At 44.7% G+C, this 17,983-nt stretch overlaps 1 protein-coding gene across 5 annotated transcripts in view; it reads right to left on the reverse strand.

Moving 5' to 3' along the window:
• Trim2 (tripartite motif containing 2) overlaps positions 1-17,983 on the reverse strand; it is a 184,899-nt gene that overhangs the window by 128,427 nt on the left and 38,489 nt on the right. Inside the window, exon 1 of one of the 5 annotated variants that reach the window (XM_078022017.1) lies at positions 2,718-2,867. The exons of 3 other annotated variants lie outside the window; for them this stretch is intronic. The gene's annotated coding sequence lies outside the window, so the exon portion shown is untranslated. Of the gene's footprint in view, positions 1-2,717; positions 2,868-17,983 lie in introns of those variants that run through there. One more of the 5 variants, XM_078022022.1, reaches the window with a different exon arrangement.

Below are 17,983 nucleotides of genomic sequence, written 5' to 3' on the forward strand. Positions count from 1 at the left end.
CATAAAAGGTCACGCTCAAGCCCAAGTGTGTCAGAATCAAAGCTCTTGCTCTTAACGGTGTGTTCTTCAGCTGCCGTCTCCTGTCGTCCCTCATGGGTCACCTCCCACCTGTGTGACAGGGCTGAGCCCCAAACACTTCCCCTCCAGTGGTCCTTCCTAGGATTCACCTCATTTCACAGATGAAGGAACCAGAGCACAGAGAAGTTAAGTAATTTGCACAAAGGTACACAGCCAGTCATAAGAACGATGTGACATTGTGACTTATTATATAATAAGAAATCATCTTTGGTCTCTCCCCTGTTTTCTTGCACACAGTTTCTAAAACCTTTGGAACCTTCAAAGTGATAAATTATCTTTGAATGTTAATGAGATGGCTGACTAATGGCTGGGGCTCTGGGCCCAGGACTCAGGAGGGAGCCTCAGGAGACTTGTCAGGGGAAGCCTGAGATTATAGAGGGTTGGAACTTGCAGCTCAACCCTCACTGCACAGCCGACCCCCACCTCCAGAGGGCAGAGAGGGACTGGAGATGGACTGAGTCGCCAAGGGCAGTGAGTTAACCAATCATGCCTACGTAAAGAAGTTTCTATAAAAACCCAAAGGGACGGTGTTCGCTCAGCACATGGAGGTCCAGGGACACGGAAGAGGCCACGGAGGCCCCCCCGCCCTTCCCCCATCCTCGCCCTAAGCTTCTCCTCCTCTGTGATATCCTTTAGGCTAAACCAGTGAACGCGATTCAGCGTCCCTGAGTTCTGAGAGTGAACCTGGGAGGGGTGCTGGGAACCTTCAGTTCATAGGACAAAGTTAGACAAAAACACGTGGCGCTCTCTCTCTCTCTCTCTCTCTCTCTCTCTCTCTCTCTCTCTCTCACACACACACACACACACACACACACACACCCGTGGTCATGGGAGGCTCTGATTTACAGCCTGTAGGCCAACTTGGGGCTTGCACCTGGCTTCTGGGATGGCGGGGTGGATTAGTGAGGTCTCCAGTGGACCTGGGAGGTGGGTGACGGACACCTGTCCTCTCCCTTCTACTCCTCCACCTGACCCCGGAGAGTCCAAGTTCGCGGTCAGAGTCAGCAGCTCTGTTCCTTTAGGAGACCAGCTCTGGGGCAGCTCACCTGAGAGCCATTCGCGGGAGCCTTTGCCCCACTTGGGACCTGCCTCCTGTTTTCATACAGTGGCTCAAATCTCCATGTGGCTTTTGTGAGGAACACAAAGCTCAGTGGTCCATTTTTAGAATGGGATGTTTGGCCTTAATTGGCAAGACCCAGTTGTAGCCATTTTAACTATAGCCCTTCCCTTTGCCCGCCCCAATTTTAAAATTAGCCAATCGCGTAGATGGTGACCCTCCTATCAGGGCAAGGGGGAGCACTGCCCTCAGGGATAAACGCAGGTGGCCGCCCAGGTGGCTTGCTAGCCAGGTTGGCAACCAGGAGGGGGTCCTGGGAACCTTCAGAAGTAGAGTTTGCCTCGCCCCCCCCACTTCAGAGCCGTGTTGATTTCTTGCAGCATCTCAGTATCTCTAACAATTTGGGTCAACTTTATTTGAAACACAGTCTTTGCATTCTGCTGTAACTTCTTCAGGAGCCACAAAAGTGTGGTGGCTTTAGACGTGATGTATCTTGACAGAAGGTAGAAACTGTGGGCATCGGGAGAGGCAGGGAGATCTTTAAAAGCGCTAGCGGTGTTACCTTCGCGGGGCTCAGCCTCTTGCCCTTATCAAACACAGACCTGAGTTCACTGACTTTACTCCACAAGGCTCATCAGAAAAGCAAGGGCACAATTCTCTGATCAAAGCTGCCTGGGAGGAGACTTCAGTTCAGCAGGAGGCAGGAACTTCTAAAGCTTTTCCCGGACTTCAGCGATTCCCCCCTCCCGCCCTTTCTAGCAACACAACCCTTCACTTGCCATTCATTTGTCCCTCCCTCCAAGATGACAACATCAGGCACCAGACACCAGACCTGAACAGGGTTCTGCCCTCATCATTCCTACACAAACCAGAAGCTACCTAGGTCCCAGGCTGGCCCGGCTCAGGTTTCACCCCCACCTCCCACAGTGTCCTCGGGCTCCCAGCCTTCTCCCTTGGGTAGTCAAGGACAAACTGCTTTGTTTGCCTGGGTCACTTCCTTCAATCTAAGGCCCCACTACAATGGCCCTACTACCCTTTGAGCACTTTTATGGTGCCATAAAACTTTACAGGCCTGCTAAAACCGTTCCCACATTTCTGAATGGAGCTATTTATGACAGACCAGACCCCTAAGCCCCCTGTTAATACTAGCAGATATCAGGCTTTTCAAAAGGAGTGAGTTACAGCCACTGACAGCTGGCTTATGGGAACCCCATCATGGTGGAGCTAAGCAGACTGTGAACAGCTAAGCTAGAAAACAGCGTTTGAGTCCCTCAACATCAACCAGAAATGAATGGCCTTCTGCTTCGCCACATCCTTGCTGCTTGAGTGTCTCAAATCCGCCTGCCTCTCTCCCCCAATTTTTTTGCTTCCTGGCTCTTTTCTTGCCTGGGTTGGCAGGGCTCACTATGAGCTTTGTCAGCAAATCCCAGTGAACTGGTTGGTCTTTTCCTTCAGTCCTTAGCAGGCAAGAAATCAAAACCAGGAAAAAGCTGGCAACTCAATCACAGATCGTCTCTTCCCGTGTCGGGGACTAACCAGCCAGTGCAGAAAAGTATCCTCAGACCCCTTGAAGCCTCCTTACCTGCCATCCATAACGGCCATTGGTGCATCAGACACTGGCCCCAGCTTCCTCCAAATGGGGACTCTGCTCCCTGCAGCCCTCAGACAATTGGGCCCATTATAGTCATCAGGCTGCGGAGTTAAAGGGTGGCCCTTAGGAAAATATAAACAGCTTGTCAGCACAAGCCAAAGGGGCGGGGCTGCGGTGCCAGGGGACAATGGGAGCCAATGACCAGCCTCTTGGGCCTGTGTTTGCTTAAGATATTGTGTTTCATTCTCAAGTACGGGAGTTGGGAGTAAGGAGCACTAAATAGGAAAGGCCAAAGCCTCTTTTTCTTCTTCTTCTTCTTTCCATTGAGGTTCTATATTTCTAATGTTTTTCTTTCTTTCATTTCTTTGGATTGAACCCAGAGGCCTGCTACCACTGAGCTACATCCCCAGTCCTTTTGATTTCTCATTTTGAGACAGGGTCTCCCTAAACTGTCCAAGTTGACCTCGAACTTGCCTTAGCCTCTCAAGTAGCCAGGATTACAGGCGTGTGCCTCAGTGTCTGGCTATTTCTGATGTTTCTTTAACAACCATCTTTGCGTGGGTAACACCCTCATGTACCTCTCAAGCTTGAATCCTGCTCTGAAATTCAGGTTCCTAAGTATAACTATAGGACACATGTCACTGAAGCTTCCCTCGACTCTCCAAGCCAACGTCTCCCCATCCAGTCCTGCCCACCTGCGACATATTTGCTTTTCCCATTTTCACTGAGCAGGTGTCTGAAACTGTGGGTTCTGAGTTCCCTTCACGAAGCATCAATGTCCTAGATTTCAGTTTCCAAGTACCCAGAAGAAAGCTTCTGATACATGCACCCAACAAGTCAGGCATCTGAGATTGGCATTGCCTGGGCTCTATGTCAGGAAGTGTCTGACTGCCACAGTGAGGGGAGGGGACATTACAGAGAAGAACTGTCTTGGGCTTCCTTAAGTCTGTAGTATCTCATTGACTCAGGCCTGGGCAGAACCCCTGACGGTATAGTGCAGGGTGTTCTTCAGGAAGCCTTGGAGATATGGTTCCCACAGAGGCTGAAGCCCTGCTCTGGGAGTCACCACTCTGGGCAGGTAGGGTGACACAGAGCCAGGAGTCCGTGATCTCACAGACTTTTAAGGTCAGGGTCTGGAGGGTGGCCAAGGTTTTCTCTGGCAGAACTTGACAGGATTCTGGATTTAAACCGGTCTGTCTTGAGCTAAACTGGTCCTTGACCCTAGGGACACAGGCTTCGAGTCAGATTCTGGAAGCAGACGGTAGGTTATGGATATGGTCTTCAAGGGGTCTTCAGGCATCGGAGCATTTCCTATGGATAGCTTTCAAGGAAGGAGACAGAGCTCATATGAGGCCTCCTTCCTGGAGGAAGTCCCTCTTGAGGAACTGAGAAATAAGGGGGGAACCACCTGCTTCTCCCTCCCTGGGGAAATGCAGGCAGAAGTACAGATGTGGGAAAGAAGGAGTCTGCAGGTAAGGAGCAGATTTTGCCAGTTTGGAAAGTTCCCAGGTGCAGCACATTTCTACCTCCTCCCTACCATGCAGATCCACACCTTTGGGGACCTTCCTGGTATTCTGGACGGGCATTGTGAAAATCTCAGCGCTTATAGCACAGGTGTAGTAAATTTTTCTCTGTTTGGCCCACAGAAAGGGGCAGGTGAGGAATTTATCCAAGGTTCTTCCTTAAAGTTCTACTAACACCTGCTTCACCCCGATCCTTGGACAGTCTTCTGTTGTATGCCCCTTACTCAGGGACTTTGGTGAGCATCAAATGGCCCTGGCTCCTGACCATAGGATCCCGAAGTTCTGATGAACGTTTCATAGATCCAGCACCTTCTGGGGCGAACCTTCTTGGCGAGCAGAGCATCAAGCCCACCCAGCTCAGCTTGGAAGGCTGTCAGCTAAGGCACCATCATTAGGCCTCCCGAGGGAGGCAGTGATGGGCCAGGACTTCACCAGGGCCTTCAGGGTCTCACTGCATGTCCAGGGGGAGACGTTTATGAACAGAGGCAGGAAGAGCATCTGGGCAGTTCTTTCAGAGTGAAGTAGCCACAGCCTCATCCTTCACTAGGCCCCGCCCCATCACTAGGCCCCTCCCCTTCGGTAGGCCCCACCCCTTCGGTAGGCCCCACCCCTTCAGTAGGCCCCACCCCTTCAGTAGGCCCCACCCCTTCGGTAGGCCCCGCCCCATCACTAGGCCCCTCCCCTTCAGTAGGTCCCACCCCTTCAGTAGGCCCCGCCCCTTCGGTAGGCCCCGCCCCTTCACTAAGTCCCACCCCTTCATTTCCAGGAGTCTGGGTGGGGCCTGACCGCACATCATCACGTGACCAGATTTGGACGTGGTTGGCAGGATGCCCGGACGACCTGCAGAACCAGGCTCTAGGATTCTGACCTCTCTTGCTGGGCAGATTGGAACTAAGTATTTCAAATTTTTAATTTCATTTTGACTGCCACAATTACAGTACATACTTACAGGGGTGTGGTGTGATATTTTGATATAGGTATACATTGTGTAGAAATCAAATCAGGATAATCACATATCCATCACCTCAAACATTTATTCTTTTTTCTTTTTTTTTTTGTGGTGAGAATGTTCAAAATCCTCTCTTCTAGCCATTTTGAAATATACAACACACGGTTGTTAATTATAGTCACCCTTCTGTGCAACAGAACAACAGAATTTATTCCTCCTATTTAACTTTATGGCAAATGTCAGGATTTCATTCTATTTTTATAGCTGAATAGTATTCCATTGTATGTGTGTGTGTGTATTATTTATATACAGACATACATACGTATATTTATGTATGTATATGTATATATGATTTTCTTTTTCCAGTTATCCACTGATGACCATTTAGGTTGATTCCATGTCTTGGCTTCTGTGAATAATGCTGCAATAATCATGGAAGTGCAGATCTCTTTTCAACATACTGATTTCATTTTCTTTGGATATGTGCCCAGCAGTAGGACTGCTGGCTCATATGGTAGTTCTATTTTTAATTTTTTGAGAAACTTTCATTTTTGAGAAACTTTAATTCTGTTTTCCAAAATGGCTGTATAATTTCCATCTATATCAACAGTGTGTAAGAGTTTCCCTGTCTCTACTTCTCTATAGCCTCATTAGCCTCTGTTACTTCCTGTCTTATTGATAATAGCCATTCTGAGGCCTGGTGATAGTTATTGTGTTTAGATTTGGTTTTCCTGAATGGTTACTAATGTTGAGTCTTTTTCAGATGCCTGTTGTTATTATTATTTTCTGTACTGAGGGTTGAAACCAGGGGTGCTCTACCTGCCCTGAGCTACATCCTTCTCAATTTTAAACTTTGAGACAGGGTCTCCTTAAGTTTCCCAGGTGAGCCTCAAACTTGAGATCCTCCTACCTCAGCCTCCAGAGTAGCTGGAGTTACAGGTGTGTACCACCATGCCCTACTCATGTCATCTTTTGAGAAATGTCTTTTGACCATTTTTTAATCAGATTATTATTTCCCCTACTGAGTTTTTCAGCTTCCCTCTGTGTTTCAGATATTAACTCCTTGTCAGATGCATAGTTTTACAAATATTTTCTCCCATTCTGTAGGATGTCTCTTTACTCTTGTTCCCTTTGGTGTGCAAGAACTTTTTGGTTTAATGTCATTCCATTTGTCTTCTTTGGTTTTTGTTGCCTATACTTTTGGAAACATTTATTTATTTATTTATCTTTGTGGTGCTGGGGATTGAACCTAGGGCCTTGCATGTGCTAAACCTGTGCTTTACCACTGAGCTATATACCCTCAGCCCCTTTGTTACCTACACACTTGAGGGCTTAACCAAAAACATCTTTGTGCACACCAATGTCATGAAGCATACTGTCTTCTAGTAGTTTCATATTTTACATGTAAGTCTTTAAACCATTTTGAGTTGATTTTGTGACTGGTGAGAGATAAGGGTCTAGTTTGATTCTTTGCATGTGGAGATAGAGTTTTTTCAGCACCATTTATTAAAGAGATTGTCCTGCTGTGCGCAGTGGCACATGTCTGTAATCCCAATGATTCAGGAGGCTGAGGCAGGAGGATTGCATGTTCCAGGCCAGCCTCAGCAATTTAGAAGACCCTGTCTCAAAATAAAAATGCTGGAGGTGTAGCTTGTTGGCAAAAGGGCCCCTGGTTTCTACCCTTATACTGGAATGAATGAATGAACGAACGAATGAATGAATAGATTGTATTTGGCCCACTGTGCGTTCTTGGCACCATTATTGAAAAGCAGTCAGCTGTACAAGTTCATTTTTCAAATGCTCATTTAATTTGCACATGTGTAACAAAACAGAATTTAGTTCAGTATATTTGGAAGAAGACAGGCCAGTTATGGCTTCTCTCTGTTGACTGGAATTTTGCCTTTAAATCTACTACACCAGTTAAACATTTCAGTACCTTATGATAACAACCAGGCCCCAGGAAATGAACTGTGCCTGTTTTTTTTTTTTCTTTATATGATTTCTAAATAATGCAGTGACGTAGAGATAAATTTAAGAGCTATTTAGTTGATTGTGTGGCATTGGATAAATTACAGGCATACAAACTTAGAGAAAAGTTACAATTTGGAATAGTCATGATTTATAAAGGGAAATGCAGTAGTTACCAAAATTACTTCATAGAGAAACAGAAAAATGTTGAAATAGACTCATTTTCCACAAAGTCCATAAGCCCTCCGGAGGCTGATTATAAAAGCAATAATCCAAAGATGCTATCCTTTCTACTCTATATGAGTTTTTAAATATTTATGATTCAGAGAATACAAGTTAATATGCAAATACAAATTAATCTTGTTTAATTATTAATACAAATATAAATTAATCTTGTTTAATTGCATTGAAATAAGCTCATCTCTAACTCATGACTTTAGATTTTAAGGTACAGGTTACCTTCTGGAAAGAACCTAATTTTCCTCTGATGTATTAAGACCTTGTCATTAAAAAAACCCAAAGCTTCAGGATACCAAAAATAGAAGCAATGAAAGAAAAAATTAAAAAAATCATTGTATCTTGAAGGATATTACCCATAGACAGATTATCTACAGGATAGGGAAAATATTTGTAAATCATCTATCTCTCTGATAAATTTCTAGTAACCACAATATATAATAAACTCTCACAATTCAACAAAAAAGCAGTACAATTTAAAAATGTGTAAAACTCTCACATAGCCATTCTTCAAAAATAATACATAAAGGGTCAACAAGTGCATGTGAAGATGCTTACATCATCATTAGATAAGCACAAATAAAAATATAGTGCAATGCCACCTCATACCTACTAAGATGACTGTAATGAAAGAAAGAAAGAAAGAATCAATCAAGTGTTGAGGAGAATATGGAGGCTTGCTACCCTTGTACTTTATTTTTGGGAATATAAAATACTTCTGTTGCTGTGGAAACAATTCCACCATTCTTCAGAAGGTTACACAGAATTACCATATAACCCAGCGATTCCCACTCCTGGATGATACACGAAAGAAATGAAAACAGGATTCAAAGACAGAGATGTATACCTATTCTCAGCATCAACATTCACAATTACTACAGGAGGAAACTGCCCCAATGTTCATCAACAGATGAACGGATGAACAGGTTGCAATGTACACATGCAATGGAACATTATGTAGCCTTAAAAAGGAATGAAGTACTAGCCTAGACTACTGAAAACATTAAGCTAAGTGAAATAAGGCAGACACAAAAGATCATATATTGTATGGTTCCATTTATATGAAATACTCAGAATAAATAAACTCAAAGAAACAGAATAATGATTGATGGCTGCCAGTGGCTATGGGGAGTGGGGATGGGGAGAAAATGCTTAATGGACATGGGGTTTATTTTGTAGTGATGAAAATATCCTGGAATTAGATAGAGGTGATGGCTGTGTGACACTGTCACATTCATCATGTTTAAATGCTTAATTATAAGATGAATGTTCCAAGTTTCAGTATCTCCTGGGTTTCACTGAAAGACCAACCTGAAAGTTTACTGACGTTTTAAAAGGAGGATTTATTCAGTTGTTCATTCATTGTATTTATGCATTGTCCACCATCTAGGAAGCTCTGGGGATCAGGAGCTGCACCTGTGCCTTTCCTCCCCAGGTGAGGAAGAACTTCCTAGTGGGGAAGGAATATGGTCAGCAGGGCGAGGTCACTGGTGTTTGGAAGTGGCTGCCATAGGCAAGGTGGTTTCCTGTGTGATCCCATTTAACATTCAGAACTGGGCTGGGGGCTGGGGATCTCGCTGTGTGGCAGAACAAGTACTTGTCTGTTCAACAAGAAGAGGAAGAAAGAAAGGAGGGCTGGCAGGGTGGTGCATGCCTGTAACTTAACCCCAGCAGCTTGGGAGGCTGAAGCAGGAGGATCGTGAGCTCAAATCCAGCCTCAGCAACTTAGCGAGGCCCTGTCTCTAAATAAAATATAGAAACGGGCTGGGGATGTGGTGCAGTGGTTAAGCGCCCCTGGGTTCAATCCCTAGCACCAAATAAATAAATAGATAAATAAATAAGGGAGAGAAGGAAGGAAGAAAGGCCAAAACCATTTGGAGTGATGGTGGGAATTCTCATTCCCTTTTTAAAGATAAGGAAACTGAGAATCAGAGAATCATATTAACTTCTTAGAGTCACCCAGCCTGTAGGCAATGGAGCCAAGTTCTTTTTTTTTAATTAGTGCATATTGATTACATATTATTCATAAACATACTTTGATCATATCTGCCCCCTCCCATTTGCCCTCTGTTACCCTCCCTTGCCAAGATCCCCTTCCATAGTGGCTGCACTAATTTTATTTCCACCAGGATGTAGAAGGGCTCCTTGTTCCTGGCATCCTCTCCAGCATTTGTTGGTTTTTGTCGTCTTCTTTTTTTTTCTTAAAAAAAAAAAATGTGTTCTGTTTAGGTATACATAATGTGCATGTTGACATATCATACACAGCCACAGTACAAATTATTCTAATTAGAATCCCATTCTTGTGGTTGTACATGAGGTGGAGTTACACTGATTGTGTATTCACAGATGAACATAGGAAACTGATGTCCAATTCATTCTGTCTTTCCTATTCTCATTCCCCTCCCTTCCCTGCATTCCCCTTTGTCTAAGCCAGTGAACTTCTCCCCACTTCTTCCCTCCTCCCCACTTATTGTGAGTCAGCATCTGAATATCAGAGAGAACATTCATCCTTTGGTAGGATTGGTTTATTTCACTTAGAATGAAAGTGGCTTTTGTATTCTCTCTCTCTCTCTCTCTCTCTCTCTCTCTCTCTCTCTCTCTCTCTCCCAGGGATTGAACCCAAGGATACTTAACCACTGAACCACATCCCCAGCCCTTTTAATTTTTTAATTTTGAGACCAAGTCTCACTAGGTTGCTTACAGTCTTGCTAAGTTGCTGAGGCTCACTTTAAACCTGTGGTCCTCCTGTCTCAGCCTCCTGGGCCACTGGAATTGCAAGCTTGCCTGGCCGGTTTTGGTATTCATGGTGATAGCCATTCTGACTGGGGTGAGAGGGACTCTCAATGAAGTTTTGATTGCATTTCCCTGATAAGCCAAGTTTGTTCCCATCTACTCTTCCACTCCTGGGCAGAGGGGGATGAAGGTCTGAATCCACTGGGAAACAACTGCTCCTCAGTCAGAAATAAAAAATAAAATAATGACTAAAATGCAGTAAGAAGCATTTTAGTTATCAAAAGAGCAGTGGGTCTCTCTTTTTAGTGGGATGAATACACAGACAAGGGGAAAAACTTGGTCAAACTTTTATTGAGAAACTATCATTCACAAAACCCAGCCACGGAGCTTTAGAGGTTTAGGGATTTTTCTAAGTTATTTGACCATACACCCTATTTTTCAGATAGGAAAAGAAAATGAGCTGCAAAATGAACTGACTTATCAGAGAACCAAAACATTTTTTAAATCAAAGAAACCAAAATTTTAAAAATTTTTAGTGTTTTAGATGTACATAAATAAAATAATAAATTTATTTTATCTATTTATTTTTCATGTGGTGCTGTGGATCAAACCCAGGGCCTCACACATGCTAGATAAGTGCTCTGCCACTGAGCCACAGCCCCTGCCCAGGGAACCAAGACTCTTTAACACCTGGTGCAAGATTTTTTTTCCACTGTGCCACACATACAAAATTAAGAAACTGATCCCAAACCAGGTGCTGTGGGAAACGCCTGTAATTAGAGCTACTCAGGGAGCTGAGGCAGGAGGGTCACAAATTCAAGACCAACCTCAGCAACTTAGTGAGATAAAAATAAATAAATAAATAAATAAATAAATAAATAAATAAATAAATAAATAAATGGGCTGGAGTTGTGGCTCAGTGGAAGAGTGTTTGCCTGGCATGTGCAAGGCCTGGGTTTGATCTCCAGTACAACAACAACAAAAAAAAAAAAAAAAAAAAAAAAAAAAGAAGAAGAAGAAGAAGAAGAAGAAAGAAATTGCCCCCAGGATTAATCTTGCATGAAATAAGTTGCAAATTCTCCACCCTTCATGTTAGCAAACAATTGGTACTCTAACATCTCTTAGTATGATGACCCACATAGTGGTTGACATTCTCAGTGAGTTTTCTAGTTTGTTCATCATATATTATATATTTTATCAAAAAATCTATAAAGAAGAACGATAATCACAAGCTATAAATCTGGGAAGGAGTAATTTTCAATGCTTTTTTTGTTTTTTTTCCCCCCAATGCTGGGCTAAGCAAGCCCTCGACCATGGAGCTGCGTCCCCAGTCTCTGAACTTAGTTTTGATATCCACAAGGCCTTGGAAAGATGAAACCGGAAATGAACTGAGAACAAGGAGGAAGGGGAGACTTGGAAAACATGGAAAGAAGACCTGGACAAGAATGTCACCAAGGAAACACAGCCACGTGAGGCTGGAACTCTCTAGCAAAGCTTTTCCATTCATCCCTGGGCCCTGTTTCTTCCCCGACCGTCACAGCTGTTGGTCTGCTGCTCTTATTAAACATAAGACTCAAAATAATTACAGGGGCAGGGATGTATTCTGTTAAAAGATGAGGAGATGACATCACTACTTTTTGAATTTCAAACCATTAGATTATATAATTCAGAAAATTGCTGTCTGCCCTTTGAGGATGCTCATCATCCAATTAAAATTTTACCCTCGATTCAAAACAGCTGCCTCTTAGTCAGCCCACTCTTGGCGACCTGAAGCTTCCTTTACCCATAGGTCTGCCCCTCCCCTCCATGAGCAGAAGCCCCAGTTGACTGGCTAGTCCAACATCCTGTGGAGCACTCATTGTCAAGTCCAACACACAATTTCTCTGCTGAAGAAGGAAGCATCATTGTGTACTGATGTATTTTTTTTAAGGAGATATGCACAAGAAACCCTATTCTCATGTCAAGAGACCATGTCATAATATGCTTAATGGGACTGAGCAGAGGCATAGCAGAGGCCCTCTGGATGAATGAATGGTCAGACGCCTTAAGTCTTCTCTGATGATCCCAGAAACTACAAAGTTCTAAGTTTAAATGATATTTATGTAATTTTTGCAGAGCTAGGGATCAAACCCAATTCCTCATGCTGCTAGGCAAGTGCTTTGCCACTGAGCTACAGCCATAGCCACATATTTTTAAAATCTTTCTTTTCCTTTGACCCACTGAATCATTGGGAGCTGGGGATTGAACCCATGTCCTCACATATGCTAAGCACAGCTTTACCACTTTGACCGGCATCCCCTTTCTTTTCCAAGAAATAAGAGGATGCTATCTTAATCCATTATACTATGACTAAATACTATAAACTTCATGGCTTATGAACTTGATTTTTTACAGTTCTGGAGCTGGAAATCCAAGGTCAAGGAACTGCCAGATTCCATGACTGGTGAGGGCTTCCTTATCAATTGACAACGGTCATTTTGCTGTGTTCTTAGGTGTCCTTTATAAGAACACTAGTCCTGGGGGTTGGGGAAGTAGCTCAGGTGGTAGAGTGCTTGTCTAGCATGCACAGAGCCCTGGGTTTCATCCCCAGAATCACCAAAACAAAAAACAAAAACAAAAACACGAATCCCATTCGTTTTATATCAATAGAATCATATCTTGTCCAGTCTTGGAAATCTAAAGCTTCATCACCCTTTGGTAGTGATCCCCCAACCATCTGAAAAAGAAACTGCTTTCTCATATGGCTTCTTGCGTTCCACGTAACTATTTTGAGATTGATCTGCTTGTTCAGCAGATTAATAGTTCACTATTTTTTAATCCTGAGTGATGTTCCATTATGTAAATATGTCACAATCTGTTTATTCACTTGCTGCTTTAACTTTTTTTTTTTTTTGGCTTTAACTTTTTGGCACTGAATTCCCGGGCTCAAGCAATCCTCCTGCGTCAGCCTCCTGAGTAGCTGGAACTACAGTCACACATCGCCACATCTAGCTTTCCGCTCATTTTCCTTTCTCCCTCCTTTCCCTCCTTCCCTCCCTCCCTCCCTCCTTCCTTTTTTATATCAGAGATGGAGTCCAGGGGCGCTTAACCACTGAGCCACATCCCCAGTCCCTTTTTACATTTTATTAGAGACATGGCCTCCTTGAGTTGCTTAGGGCCTTGATAAGTTGCTAAGGCAGGGTTTGAACTCGAGATCCTCCTGCCTCAGCCTCCGGAGTGGCTGGGATTACAGGCATGCGCCACCTCATCAGGCTCACTTCTTAAAGGAGTTTTAATCAATGAAATTATTTGATATTCTAAATTGGACAGAGGAGAGAACTTGAACTCTAGTTTCTGAGAATGGGTTTCCTCTAGCTTTCCTTCTTTGCTCTTTGCCCTTCTCCCCTCCAAGTTACCCCCATCTGTGCAGGCCCTACCCAGGCTGCTTCCTCTAGGCCTTGTTTGTCTGATGCTGGCTACAGAATTGCAGGCTGCAGGGCGGGGTCTCCTAGTGCCTGACCTCCCTCTGTGTCCTGATTCCCCCACCCCCGCTCCCACTTGTACACCCTCTTTTATTTATTTATTTTTTATTTTTTTTTAGTTGTCATTGGTACAATATCCTTATTTATTTATTTTTATGTGGTGCTGAGGAACAAACTCAGTTCCTCACACGTGCAAGGCAAGTGCTCTGCCACTGAGCCCCAGCCCCAGCCCCTCTTTTATTTCTGTTGCTACTTTCAAGTCTCTCACTTTCTCTCTCCTACACTTGACTGTGATCCACGGACTCCTCTTCAACATCTGTGCTCAATTTACCTTACCCAGAAAGCTCTCCAAGGCTGGTCTCAGCCAAAATCTGTCTGATCTTGTGATTCTGCCAAATATATTTCAGTTATATAATTGACGGGAGGTGGCATGGTAGTGTTTGAAAGGACAGACTCAGAACAGGCTGCCCCAGGTCAACTGTGATTTGGCCCTGTCCCTCTGTTTCCTCATCCATAAATTGGGGACAAGATTAGTCCTACCTCATGTGATTGTCATGAGGATTAAATGAGATATATTTGTCCATCATAAGAAAGTGGTGAGTGTATAGTGGGCATTGTCTGTGCTTTTCATAAAATAAACGTTTCTATGTTTTTCCTTATTAAAATGATTCTACCTGCATTCATCAATTTATTCACTTAAAAAACTTTTATTTATTGAGTGTCTCTCTTCTAAGAACTGGGGAATAAACAGTGAACGTAACACACACAAATTACTCTGGGGACACAGTCAGTAACAAATAGACAATTAAAAATAGACCATCTCTGGTAAATGCCATGGAGAAAAATAAAATAGCCTTAAAGAGAGGATTAGGAATTATTGAGTGTTAAATCAGCTTTCCGTTACTGTAACAAATACCTTAACATAATCAACTTAAAAAGAGGAAAGGTGTACTTGGGTTCACAGTTTTGCAGGTTTCAGTCCGTGGTCAGTTGGCTCCATTGCTGTTGGATCTCTGGCAGAGCGGTACATCATGGCGGGAACGTGTGGCAAAGAAAGCTGCCCACGTCCCAGTGGCCAGGAAAAAAAGTAAGACAGCCCCCTTGGTGGGCATCTCCCCAAACCCTGAAACTTCCCATGAGGCCTCGCTCCTTAGGATTCCACCACTTCTCAGCAAGGTCAAGCTGAGGACCCAGACTTCAATACGAGATCCAAGCTCAGTACCAAGGTGGGCTTGGGTCGGCTGAGCTGGACCAGGGGGCTGCAGTTTTAAGTAGCACAGTTCGCAAAGCCCTTGTGGAGGAGGTGCCCTCGGAAAGAAGAACTGAATGGGCTCAGGGAGGGTGCAATGGGGCTGTGTGGGCGAAGAGCACCCTTGGCATCGGGGGCAGGGAGCGCACAGGCCCAGCATCTCGAGCTCAGCGGCTGTGCCAGGTGGCTGGGAGCGGCCGTACTAGTGCACCTCTCACCAGTCCACTCCTTCCACCTGCAGGTAGAACCCCTTAACCCTGACGTGCCGGTACACTCTTCAGCATGTTAGACAGGTACCTTGTGCGTTTAGGATCTCAAACCTTTTAGAAAGGAGATACGATGCCGGTTAGTGCCATCCACATGCCACGATCCAGACTCACAGCTCGTGAGCTCGACCTCCGTGATGTCACCCTGGATCCCGGGGAGCGCGTGGCTCTAGGAGCCACCTTCACGGACCTGGGCTTCTCCACCAGAATGACCATTAGATCCGCGCCTCCCACGGACGAGGGGAGTGGGGGATAAATGAGGCGATAAAACCACTAACCCCTCACTAGGGACTGCACGAAGGTCCGATGGGAGGCCTTTGACATCAGACCGAGCTAAGGTCACCGTCTTCCGCCCTTTGGTCTTCCGAAGGCTGGCTCCGCCGCGCACGCGCAGACCCTCCACTCTGCAGAGCCCCTGCCTGCAGACGCCTTTCGGTGCCTGAGCCTACCCTTCCCTTCATCCCCTAGAGACCCCCAACCCTGTTCTCGGGAAGGTGGATTTAAGTCCTTGGGCTTCCCCTCGTCACCTCTGGCTGCCTCATGAATGAAAACCCTGTCGCTTTGCTTCAGGGTTGGCGTCAGGGGTGGACGGCAGAGTGGAGCGGCCAAGGCCAATCTCAGGTTCCGGAAGGGCTGTTTCTGCCTTCTACCCATTTCTCTGGGAACAGACTGGACGTGAACAGCTGAATTACAGCCTGGGTGACGCTCACCGTGTTTATACAGTAGGCTTCCACCCGGGAAGGCTTGTTAAACGCTGCAGACTGTGTGACTCCCAGTCCCTGAGGTTATTGAAATCAAGTATATGGGGGTGGGGGTGGGGGTGGGGGACCCATCTGTCATTTTCACCTTGTTATCAGGCTGACTGCCTCATCATGATGCAAATCGATTGTTTGAAAAATGAAAAAGCATTACAACACCCCCCCCCCCCAAAAAAGGAAGAAAGTTTAGCTAATGTCTCTCCAGAATTACATCTAAGAGCAGAAAATCTGGGTACATATTCTCAAACCATTGCTTATTTGATTTCCACCAAAACACCCATACATCCCGGCTGAACAAATATCAATTTTTTATTTAAATATTTTAAATGTAAAGTAATCTGTGCTTCTTGTTATTGTGTTTTTTTTATGTGGTTGTGTGTGTGTGTGTGTGTGTGTGTCTGTGTGTGTGTGTGGTTTGCAGGGATTGAACCCAGGGCCTTGAACATGCTAAGCCAACGCTCCATCACTCACTGAGTGACATCCCCAGGCCTTTTTGTTTTAGATATGGTCTTGCTAAGCCATTCATGTTGGCATCAAATTTGTGATCCTCCTGCCTCAGTCTCTCGCGTCGATATTGTGTTTTGCAGCATCCATTAGTGGTGGCTGTCAAATTTACAGTGTTTTCTTTTTCCCAGGGCCATGTTTGTGCTGCGTGAACCTGCTTGTGGTTAACCCAGGCTGAGCCAATAACTTTCTCCAGTTCTTCAGTCATAGATAATTGGTCTGGAGTTAGGGGAGAAAGGGAGGATCCTGCCCAAACTAAGCCAATCACTAGACTTTTTGAACTAAAACTAAAAGGAAAGAAAGAATTCTTCTCAGAGGCTTGAGTCTACAGGGTGTGAGGCCACCAGCTTCGGTCATCCTTATTCCTGCCAAAGGAAAGCAGCTAATCTTCAGGAGAAGCCGATAAGGCTCAAATGGATAGAGAAGCAGAAAGAAGAGAGAGAAGAAGAGCACGCCAGGCCCTGGTTCCAGTCATCCCTAATGTCCAGCTGTATCTCCATGTTTTATAAGATGCCCTAGAATTCCCTCCCATAACGTCCATCTTTTCTTTGAGTTTTGTTTCCATCCTCCGGAAATCAAAAATGGATAATGGCAAAAACTGGATTAGACTTCTTAATTTATAAACTGTGTCACTTTGAGCCACTTAAAATATTTTTTTAGTAGCTGGATGCAATGACATGCACATGTAATCCCAGCAGCTCAGGAGGCCGAGGCAGGAGGATTGCAATTTCAAAGCCAGCTTCAGCAACTTAGCGAGGCCCTAAGCAACTCAGTGAGACCCTAAGCAACTCAGTGAGACCTTGTTTCTAAATAAAAAATAAAACAGGCTGTGGATGTGGCTCAGTGGTGAAGCACCCCTGGATTTAATCCCTGGTACTAAAAAAAAAAATTATTGTGGTAAAATATATATAACTTCTCAATCCCCTCAATCACTGGTAACCTCAATTCTCCTGTGTCTATGAATTCGTCTATTCTTGGTGTGATATTGAATACGTATTTGCTTATTATTCAGATTTCCTGGCATGTGACTCCTAAAATCCTTGTAATTTCAGAAATGATAAGTATCTTTTGTATGCTAATGAGTTGACTTGTGACTGGCAGCCACTAGGTGGGGGCTGGTTACCCAAAAGAGCAAGGCAGGATTGGAGGGTGGGGACTTTAGGTTCTACCCACCAACCTCTGGTGGTGGTGGTGGGGAGGAACTAAAGGTTGAACCCATCGCCTTGACCAAGAATTTAACTACTCACATATATATGTATATACTGTAATCTCCATACAAACCCCAAAAGGTCAGGGTTCAAAGAGCTTCCCGAGAGCTGGACAAGTGGAGGTTCCTTGAGGGGACATGGAAGCCCTGAGCCCTTCCCCCATAGCTCTTCATCTCTATGCTTTGTCATCAACTGTAGAATATACTAGTCAATGTACGAGTTTCCCTGAATTCTGTGAGCTGCTTGGACAAGTTAATGGAACCTGAGGAGGGGGCTGGGGGGAACTGTGTGTATAGCCAGTGGGTTAGAAGCAAAGATAAAAAGAACCCGAAGCCTTTGACTGGCATCTAGCTGGGGGTACAGAAGTCTTGGCACCCAGCCTCAGCCTGTGGGATCTAACA

This window comes from Ictidomys tridecemlineatus, chromosome 9, assembly GCF_052094955.1.
Source record: "Ictidomys tridecemlineatus isolate mIctTri1 chromosome 9, mIctTri1.hap1, whole genome shotgun sequence".
Taxonomy (NCBI): Eukaryota; Metazoa; Chordata; class Mammalia; order Rodentia; family Sciuridae; genus Ictidomys; species Ictidomys tridecemlineatus.